This window comes from Lactuca virosa, chromosome 4, assembly GCF_052849685.1.
Source record: "Lactuca virosa cultivar CGN04683 chromosome 4, Lactuca_virosa_CGN04683_v6, whole genome shotgun sequence".
Taxonomy (NCBI): Eukaryota; Viridiplantae; Streptophyta; class Magnoliopsida; order Asterales; family Asteraceae; genus Lactuca; species Lactuca virosa.
The window spans coordinates 148581855-148593524 of record NC_136429.1 but is presented as its reverse complement, the minus strand read 5'-3'; positions in this window follow the sequence as shown (position 1 = coordinate 148593524).

Genomic DNA, 11670 nt, shown 5'->3' with positions numbered 1-11670 from the left:
ATCATTAAACTCATAAGTTATGAAATGAAAAGTCTTGAATAGTTTCAATACTTGCCCTCAAGTTTTGGAATTTGTAAAGTCTTACACCCTAATACTTTAATTTCCAAATTGAACCTTAGAGTTTTAAAAGTTTAAAATTCAACCCTTATACTATTATTATATTAAAAGTTTAAATATATAGATATGTATAAGAATAAGTCAGTTTTACCGTTAGTAGGTCTCATTCACGAATTCGGTCTATAAGGGGGTATAAGGTTGTTGCCTATAAAATCACAGCTTAATGGATGTCCACTCTCACCCACCGCTTCCTTGACTGGTGGAGGGTCGTTAGCCGAACGGGTAGGATAGGAACTTAATGCTCATTAAAAGTATAATGAAATTATAAAGTAACTATACCTTAATAATTCCCAATCTTAGTTAGTTTAGGAAAAATGTGAAATAGGTGCTAACCCATGAAATTACACTTTGTACCTTACCAAGTCGTTAGTGGAGCGCGTGTGGTTAACCGGCACACTAACAAGGACTAGTAAGAGTGGCAAATGGTAACTTAATTTTATCATAGATCGGTGGAGCGCGTGTGGTTAACCGGTACATCGATTAGGTGATAAAAGTTAAGGGTACCAAGTCAATTTGCATGGTTATTCACACCTTGTTTGTGATCCTCGGCATCCCAGTCACAAACTTGAGAGGGCACAATCGAGATTCAAACATGCCATTGAAAGTTCAGTGTATCTCAAAAGATCTAGGAATTTCAAATCCAATAAAACTTAATAATCTATTTCGTTTTTGTGGTGGAAATTGGTAAATCGTCATTTACCTACCTTCAAATATTTTATAGCTTGGATTACGGCATCCCTCTTCCAACTATAAATAGTTTGTTGGGTCCTAGCCTTAATATTTCATTTTGGGTGACTTATTAAGGACTCTTTATCTAATAAAACTTGTCTTTCTTTATTTCATATGTCTTCCAACACTGCTACTGGCTCAAACCCTACAGGCTCCTTTTCCCTAATGAACTTGTGTGGGAAAGTCACTTTTGATGGTTCCAATTTCAATGAATGGATTTGGAACATCAGGATGATTACTCGCTATGAGGGCAAAGAGTATGTCCTCGATAAGGAGCTAAAGGTTATCGATGAGTCAACTGCTACTCCTGAGGAGATTGCTAAGTACACTACCCATGAGAAAGATGCCACTAAGGTGTCTTGCATCATGCTGGCCACAATGACAGCAGAACTCCAGAAATATTATGAAGATTTCTACCCTTTTGAGATACACCAGGATCTTATGGATAGGTACCATCAGAGTGCTCGTCAGGAAAGGTATGAAATCATTTCCTCCATGATAACAGCTAGGATGAAGGAGGGAGAATCCCTCACCGGTCACTTATAGAAAATGCAAAGGTTCGTGGACCGATTATTGAAGCTTAATGTGGACTTCCCTGAGGACGTGGCGATTGACATCATTCTCCATTCCTTACCTCCAAGTTATGATCAGTTTCGTATGACTTATCATATGAACAAGGAGGAAGTCACACTGAGTAAGCTTCAAGGACTTTTAAGGACCGCTGAAAGTGGTCTTAAAAGTAAATCAGTTGTTACTACTACTCCTACTACTGCTCCTGTCCTGGAAATTGGGCAAAGAAATGGGAAAAAGAGGAAGACCCCTTCTAAGGGTACCAAGGGAAAGTGTCTTGATGGCTCCTCTTCAAGTGGAACCAAGAGAGGTTCCATTCCTCCTTCTTTAAACCCAAAGGAAGCACAATGCTTCTACTGCCAGGAAAAGGGGCACTGGAAGCGAAGCTGCCCCAAATACTTGCAGGATGTAAAGGATGGGAAAGTAAAACCCACCCATGCAGGTATTTACACTATATTGGTCTAATAACTCATTGCATACTAACTCTTGGGTGCTTGATACAGGTTGTGGTATTCACATTTGTACTGATTTGCAGGGCCTAAGAAGAAGTGAGAAAGTGGAGCACAGGAAGATAAACTTAATCATGGGGAATAGGAAAGCATCACATGTTACCAAGATAGGAGTTTATTCTTTATTGCTTAATAATGGGTTAATGTTAGATTTGAATAAATGTTGTTACTCGTCTGAAATGGCGAGAAATATTATTTCCTTTCATGGCTTGTACAAACAAGGGTTTACTTTTTCATTTGATAATGAAAATGGTGCTATTAATGTTTATTACAATGATGTATTTTACTTTAAAGCATTACCTTGTGATGGTGTATATGAAGCTGTGAATGTCGTAGATAATATAGGAAATAATGTGTTGTGTATTGATTCTTCAAATAGTTTAGACAAAGCATACTTGTGGCATTTTCGTCTTGGACATGTTAACAAGAAGCGCATGGGCCAACTCCAAAAGGCTGGAGTTTTGGAATCATTTGACCTAAAGTCGGATGATAGTTGCGAGTCTTGTTTACTTGGAAAAATGACAAAGTCACCCTTCACTGGTACTTGTGAGAGGGGTGAGGGTTTGTTGGACCTCATACACACTGACGTGTGTGGACCCTTCAAAACTGCTACAAGGGATGCTAATCGCTATTATGTGACTTTTACTGATGATTATAGTAGATATGGATATATCTACTTAATCAAGCATAACTCAGAAACCTTTGAAAAGTTCAAAGAGTTTAAGCAGGAAGTGGAGAATCAACTGGGCAGGAACATCAAGATGCTCCGATCCGATCGGGGAGGAGAGTATCTTAGTATCGAGTTCCTTGACTATCTTAAGGAATGTGGGATTGTCTCACAATTGACACCTCCTAGGACACCACAGCTGAATGGTGTGGTTGATAGGCGCAATCGAACCTTGTTGGACATGGTTCGTTCCATGATGAGTCGAGCTTCGTTACCAATCTCATTCTGGGGGTATGCCTTAGAGACTGCCGCCCATATCCTGAATCTCGTCCCTACTAAAAAGGTTGCCAAAACACCTCATGAGATGTGGACAGGAAAAGTTCCCAATCTAGATCACATCAATATTTGGGGCTGTGAGGCTTTCGTGAGGCACTAGACTTACGATAAGCTCGAACCTCGAAGTGAGAGGTGTATTTTCATCGGCTACCCACAGAGATCCTTTGGTTACCTCTTCTACAGACCCAGTAATAATGTGGTCTTTGTAGCAAGGAGAGGAGTCTTTCGTGAGAGAGAGTTCATAAGCCAAGGAAACAGTGGCAGGCAAATTGATCTTGAAGAAATTCAAGAGTCAAGTGGTGAAGGAACCTCAAACCCGAGCAATCAACCTGAGGAGGAAACTCCTGTTGATCCTACTGACGAGCCCATACCTCTGAGGCGTTCCACGAGAGTTAGGAATTCACCTGAGCATTACTATGGTTTCCATATTACTGCAGAAGGTGATACGCTTATCAGTGATAGTACACTGGTAAGTCTGGATGAACCTAACAGCTACACGGAAGCCATGGCAGGACCTGAGGCTGCTAAATGGAAAGAGGCTATGGACAACGAGATACAGTCCATGTATGACAATCAAGTTTGGAACTTGGTTGACAATGTAGCAGGTCGCAAGACAGTCGGGTGCAAATGGATCTTCAAGAAGAAGACCGGCATGGATGGTAATGTACACACTTATAAGGCGCGACTGGCTGCAAAGGGCTTTTCACAAACTCCGGGAGTTGATTATGATGAGACCTTTTCACCAGTAGCAAGGATTAAGTCTATCAGGGTTATGCTAGCCATTGTTGCATTTCATGACTATGAAATATGGCAAATGGATGTCAAAACCGCTTTCCTTAATGGAAAGTTAGTTGGGGATGTTTACATGAGTCAGCCAGAGGGTTTTGTCAGTGCAGAGTACGCCAATAGAGTGTGTAAGCTTGAAAAATCCATCTATGTATTAAAGCAAGCACCTCGCATATAGAATCTTTGCTTTGATGAGAAAGTCAAAGAGTTTGGCTTTTCGAGGAGCGAGGATGAGTCTTGTGTATATGTTAGGGCTAGTGGGAGTATAGTTAGCTTTTTGGTGTTGTATGTGGATGACATACTACTCATAGGAAATGACATCCCAACCTTGCAGGAGGTTAAGTCCTGGCTTGGGAAGTGTTTCGCTATGAAGGACCTTGGAGAAGCTGCCTATATCCTAGGGATAAGGATATTGAGAGATAGGAGTAAGAGACTAATTGGACTTAGTCAGAGTACTTACTTGGATAAGGTGATGAAGAGGTTCAGTATGCAGGATTCCAAGAAAGGGGAATCACCGATCCATAGTAACGCCAAACTGAGTAAGACTCAGAGTCCGAGTACAGAGGCTGAGATAGCTGAGATGAGTCATGTACCATATGCTTCCGCTGTGGGCTCAATCATGTAGGCTATGACTTGTACTCGCCCTGATGTGGTCTTTGCCTTGAGCATGGTCAGTAGATATCAAGGGAACCCTGGCAAGGCTCACTGTACTGCGGTAAAGAACATTCTCAAGTATCTGTGAAGGACTAAGGACTGGGTCCTTACCCTTGGTGGCAGTGATGACTTGAGAGTGGTAGGGTATAGCGATGCTAGCTTTCAGACTGATAGGGATAATTTCCGCTCTCAGTCAGGTTGGATCTTTATCCTAAATGGAGGAGCAATTACTTGGAAAAGTTCCAAGCAGGAGACGGTAGCTGATTCAACTTGCGAATCAGAGTATATAGCAGCAAGTGAGGCAGAAAAAGAAGCGATATGGCTAAAGAACTTCATTGGAGACCTTGGAGTTGTACCAGCTATAAAAGAGCCAATGGAAATTTTCTGTGACAACGAAAGTGCGGTTGCTTTAGCTAAGGAACCAAGGGATCACGGGAGATCCAGACACATTGACAGAAAATACCATTTCATTAGACATTGAATAGAAGAAGGACTCCTCGTGGCAAAGAGGGTATCATCAGATGAGAACCCAGCAGATCCCCTCACGAAGGGACTGAGTAGGGTTAAGCATTTACAGCATGCGAGGCGCATCGGGCTGAAGGATGATATTAGTTTTAATAATTAGATAGTTTTGAAACTTGTAAAATGTAATTGACATTTGATGATTAAATAAAATTTGTTGTTTATTTATGAGTAAAGTGTTACTATCTTATGATTAATCGTTTACTATTGTTTCAACTTTGCATGTTTTGACTTCCAGAATAATTATATCATTCAAACTCTCCACAGTCAGTCATACTTTGGAAGTAGGTATTGAATTAAGACTGTCATGAATTGGGTTTGTAGATTGTATAAGGTGTATTAGACATAGCAATGGTTGCTGCAACATTCATGAGTGCTCATAAGGCCTGAGTATTGGACTCAACCCACGCTCACTTGTATCACTTCATGGAATTTATCTCGAGTGATCGTGAGACGGTAATATCATATAAATCTTCAAACCTAGAGATATGAGTTGTTGACTATGAGTTTGTTATACATTGATTGTACGAAAACGCATTGGTAACACGATGTTATAAAATGTGCTTTTGTGCATAATTCAACAAGTAGTCAATACAATCATATGAGTCGAAGTTTATATGTTCCTTCTAAGATTAGAAGCGATATATGGGCCCCTCGATGATTTTGTTTTGACCTATGTACCGGGACCGGTCAGAACCTAATTGATGTGTTCAATTTAGTTCTATGTCAAACAGATCAGAGATCGAGAAACAAATGCTGGACAATAAGTAAGACCATGTTCCATGTATTTGTCCGGCTGATATTTGGAGAACAGAGGATTATATGATCACTTATCTTAAATGGTGTATCATCATCATCTCAGTTCTGCGAGACCTGGAAAGAGCTACGATTGCTGATCGGTTCCTGAAGTCATACTTGTAGTTATAGTTATTAGACTTATCCAAGTGGGAGACTGTTGGATATAGTGTCTAAGTCCATAACTATATTTGGTATGTACTTGACCCGACCCGACCCGGCATGGTCTATTTGGGTTGCATGGCATTGCAATACTTGGATAGACCAAAATGAGAGAAAGGACACTTAAGGTTTATTAATATATTATAAGTTCTAATATATTAATAATATTATTTAATTAGTATTGATCAAAGAGTTAATTTGGAATTAATTAAGTGATCAAAAAGAGACTAATTAAATATATGAGGTTGATTGTGTAAATCATCTATTCTTGTATAGTGGGCTAATGATCCATGGTTTGTATGGATTGGGCTAAAATCCATAAGGTGCTCCATGGATAGTCCATGGAGGTTACAAACCCATGGATCATGGAATATGGAAAGCCATGACAATTAGGGTTTACATGGTGTAACCCTACTTGTGCCACAACTATATAAAGACCCCTAGACTAGCAAAATCGGCACTTGTACAAGCAAGGAAGAGGGCTAGCCGATTTTGAGGTGTTAGTGAACTTCTCTCAAGGTTATTCCAAGTATTGTGGTGTTGTGTGAGACATTTGAGGCATCACACTTGAGGTGCTAGGCTCACAAGGTTTTTCAAGGAATCCAAACAACATAAGGTATGTTCTACAACTAGCATTTATGTTTAAAAGTTCCCCATGCTATGCTAGATAGGTTATGAACCTTGGAAATCAAATTTGCATGTATCATAGTAAAACATAAATCCAAGGTTTCTAGGGTTACATGTACACCATAGGAGTGTTAGAATGCTCAAAACCCATCAGTTTTTAGGGACGGAAATGGGCTGTTGCAAATTCCATAGCAAATCATCTTTTGCAACAGAATTTCAGCTTTTCGCAACGGATTCCTTCCGTAGCAAAATCACGTTTTTATTGTAGTGGATCGACGTCTGTCGGCGTAGCTCTTCTACCGACTCTGAGCAGTCTGAAGCCTGCTCCTGACCTGTTGTATCCTCTCTGTCGTCTTGAGCACCACTTCGGTACTCCCCATGACCCTCTGACCAACCTCTCCCCAGCATATCGGGGTCCTACACTTCCTTCCATACAACATCTCAAAGGGAGGATGGTCGATACCCGCGTGGTAGATATTAATGTAGGAAAACTCTGCCAAGGGAAGGTAGGTATCCCAGCTACCACCGAAGTCTAATACGCATGCTCGCAGTATGTCCTCCAAGGTCTGGATGGTCCGCTCACTCTGACCATCCGTCTGAGGGTGAAAGGTCGTGCTAAAATGCAGACGAGTACCCAACTCGTCATGAAATTTCTTCCAGAATCTGGAAGTGAATCGCACGTCTCGGTCAGAAATCATGGAATCTGGCACTCCGTGTCGAGCTACTACCTCTCTGATGTAGATGTCGGCCAATTTCTCGGCCGAGATGCTCTCCTAGATCGGTATGAAATGGGCACTCTTGGTCAACCGATCCATGATGACCCAAATCGAATCTACTCCCTGTACGGTCCTGGGAAGCTTCGTGATGAAATCCATAGTAATATCTTCCCATTTCCACATAGGGATATCCAACGATTGTGTCTTGCCGTGAGGCCTCTGGTGCTCGGCCTTGACCTTCCTGCAGGTCAAACATCTCTCGACGTACCATGCTACATCCTGCTTCATGCAGGGCCGCCAGTAATCAGGACGAAGATCTCTGTACATCTTCGTCGCCCCGGTATGGATAGAAACCCTGGATTTGTGCGCCTCCTCCATCAAAACATGGCGCACACCTCCATGATATGGAACCCACACTCTACGGTGTAGTGTCAACAATTCGCGGGTATCATAGTCGAAGGAGGAAACCTGACCCACAATACGCTCTCTATTCCAATGTTCCTCCTTTATAGCCTCCTACTAAGCCTCCCGGATCTGCTCCAAAAGCGGAGTCACTACCGTCATCTTCAAGCAAATATATATGATTGGGGCTGCCTTGCGGCTAAGCGTATTGACCACAACATTGGCCTTTTCTGGGTGGTAGAGGATCTCACAGTCGTAATCCTTCACTACATCTAGCCATCGCTGCTACCTCATGTTCAGATTTGGCTGATCCATGAGGTACCTCAAACTCTTGTGATTCGTGTATATGGTACAACGGACCCCATAGAAGTAATGTCGCCAAATCTTGAGGGCGAAGACAACCGCACCCAACTCCAGATCGTGCGTCGGGTAGTTCGCCTCGTGAGGCTTCAGCTGCCTCGAGTGTAGGCGATGACGTGCCCGCTCTGCATCAAGACTGCGCCTAATCCTGAAATGGACGCATCGCAATACACTACAAAATCCTCCACGCCCTCTGGCAGGGCTAAGATTGGCGCCTCACACAACCTCTGCCTCAGTGTCTCAAACGCTGCCTGCTGCTCAGGCCCCCAGCGAAATACATCGTCCTTCTTCGTCAGCCAGGTCAAGGGTACCTCTATCTTGGAGAAGTCCTGAATGAATCTCTGGTAATAGTCTGCTAACCCAAGGAAACTCCAAATCTCAGATGGAGACTTCGGAACCTCCCATCTCATCACGGCCTCTACTTTGGCCGGGTCAACCAAAATCTCGTTCTGGTTGACAAGGTGCCCCAGAAACTGCACCTCGCGCAACCAGAACTCGCACTTGGAGAACTTGGCATACAAGCTATCCCTCTTCAGGGTATCCAAAACCTCTTGCAAGTGCTCCTCGTGTTGTTCTTGCGTCTTGGAATAAACCAAGATGTCATCAATAAAGACTATCACAGACCGATCCAACATCGGTCTGCATATGCGGTTCATGAGGTCCATGAACGCGACAGGAGCATTGGTAAGCCCGAAGGGCATCACCACAAACTCGTAGTGGCCATAGCGAGTCCAGAAAGTAGTCTTCTGCACATCCTCATCTCTGACTCGCATTTGGTGGTAGCCTGAACGCAAATCTATCTTGGAAAACCAAGATTCCCCATGTAGTTGGTCGAACAGATCATCAATCCTCAGTAGTGGGTAACGGTTCTTCACCGTTACCTTGTTCAGATCCCGGTAGTATATACACATCCGATGCGACCCGTCCTTCTTCTTCACAAACAAAATCGGGGGTCCCCAGGGCAAACTACTCGGCCTAATGAATCCCTTGTCTAACAGCTCCTGCAGCTATGTAGACAACTCTTGCATCTCGGGAGGAGCCAACCGATATGGTGTCTTGGCTATCAGAGCCGCACCAGGGACTAGGTTGATCCTGAACTCCACCTGTCTCTCCGGAGGTATCCCGGGCAGCTCCTCTGGAAATACGTCCGAGTACTCTCGCACCACTGGTACATCACTCACAGTCGCCTTACCCGCCTCCCGGGTATTCATAATATAGGCGACATACCTTGCGCACAGTCGATCACCGCCCCATTAGGGCTCAGCCAGTCCATGCCGATGATAACCTTGTTCCCACGCAACGGAATGGGAACCAAATCCACGAGGTAACGCTCGTCATACAATCTCAAAACGCAATCTCTGAAAACCTCTGATGCCCGGACAGATCGGTCGTCAGCAATCTCGACCTCTAAAGGACAATCTAACATGCCTGAAGACTCAGAAAACCTCTTGCTAAGAGCAAGAGAGACAAATGATCGGGTAGCCCCCGAGTCAAATAACACCTGAACTGGGATGCCGTTCACATGGAACGATCCTAAATATAACACATAAACACAGCACATAAATATCATAACCGACATGTAATGAGAGTTAGGGAGAAGAAAACATACCCGTCACCACATCCGGTGCGACACGTGCCTCCTTAATGGTCAGTTGGAAGGTACGACTCCTCACCATGGGAGCATCTGTCTTGCCCTACCGGCCATCCGTGATCCATAGGGTAGCTGGAGCTAGCGCCGCCACTGGCGCTCCTGATGTCAATCTCAGGCAGTTGGCCTTTTTATGGCCCTTCTGATTGCAATGGAAGCAAATCAGGTCTGATGTTTGAAGGGTGAGGGTAGGGGCAGTACAATCCCTACCGAAGTGCCCAAGCTTGCCGCACTTATAGCAGCCCGATGATCCCAATCTACAGACCCCCTCATGAGTCTTTCCGCTTATCCCACAGCGGCTTCGGCCCTGCTGGCCCTTCGACATAGTGTCGGATCCCTTGGATTTCTTCCCTGAAACGCCAGTAACCTGCACAGCCTCCGCCTTCCTCTTCCGGATGTGCTCTATATCAATCTCCTTCTCTCTCGCCCTGGCTATCATGTCCTCCAAATTCGGGCATGTTGAGTAGTTGACATGTTTCCTGATGTCAGCTCTCAACATGTCATAGTACTGGGTCTTCCGCATCTCCTCGTCCCCCGCGTACTGAGGCACCAATAAGGCCCTCTCCCTGAACTTGGCGGTAATCTCCGCCACTGACTCAGTAGTCTGTCTAATGTCAAGAAACTCTTTGGCCAGCTGCTGAATCTCCACAGCTGGCGCAAACTCAACCCTAAAGTTGGTCATAAAATTCGACCAAGTCATAGCCTTAATGGTTGGGGCTCCTAACGAATCACTGACCGCCTCCCACCAATCTCGAGCTCGGTCCCTCAAACAACCTGCAGCATACCGGACCTTCAACCCCTCAGGGCAGAAGCTCGTCAACTGTGCAGACTCGATGTCTGCAATCCACCTCCTGGCGACAATGGGGTCCTTCACCCCGTGGAAGTCTGGCGCACCACATCCCCTGAAGTCCTTGAAGGAGATTGTGCGCGTCCCTGACTTGCCAGATGCCATGTCGCTGACGCTCCTCCATCAGCTCGATGATCCCTTCCTTGATCGACCCGAAAATCACCGGGGTCGCCTCAAGGACGCCTCTCGTAATCTCAGACATGATGAACTCGCATAGTCTGTCATCAACCGGCTCGGAACCTGCACCCAAACCTGAACCTGATCCTAACCCAGACCCTGAACCTCCTGCTCCGTGACATGTCACCACCATTCTGAAACAAAACACATAATCGTCAGGGTCATACATAACCTCGAGGGGTCTCACACACTACAAGTTACCTGGTTCTATCTTAGCCCTCCTTGACTCGAGTACGGATCCTCTACTTTCAGTAGTACGGGCCCATACTACCTTCCACATCTATTCGTACTTTCCTCAAGGATTTCGTTGACTTCACCAAGTCCCTTCTACTATTACTGCTCGATGTACTAATCTTATCCTAGGCTTACCCTAGGGTAACTCTCTCCGACCTACTCTCCGACATCAACTGCATAAGGAATCCCTACTACCTTTACCTAACTAGCTCACGAATACCATTACATATCACTAAGACCAGATAATTCTTCGAATGAGAGGTCTTACCATACAACGGTTGGACTCAAACAAGAGCTGTGAAATAGGGCTAGACCTAACCTTTTGAAATTATTTAGTCCTCGCAATATGTAACTTAACATATTCGTTTACTAGTTAGTTAAAGATAACTAGAACTCCTAAAGCACAAAGCAAGCAACATTCGAGCATTGAGTAACCAAACCAAGCATATCCTATTCAGGCCATCATATCACTGACTAATCAGTCCTAGCATGAAATTCAATAAGCACATATAGCAGGCACATAAGGCATCTTCTTAGATCCTTAGCCCTAATCTAGCATGCAGTTCTCATACATATAGCAGACATATAAGGCATCTTCCTAGATCCTCAGCCCTAATCTAGCATGCAGTTCTCATAATCATATCATATATACTAATAACCATGTATGGTTATCTTGGGGAAAACTTACTTGAGCTCGGCCGATCGCACGCATTACACGCCTTGTTCATTCTCAAAACTCTTTATTTTAAGTTTTAGAAAAACTATTTTCTTGAAAAATCTTCCAAACCCTCGATTTGAGTCCAGACACCCCC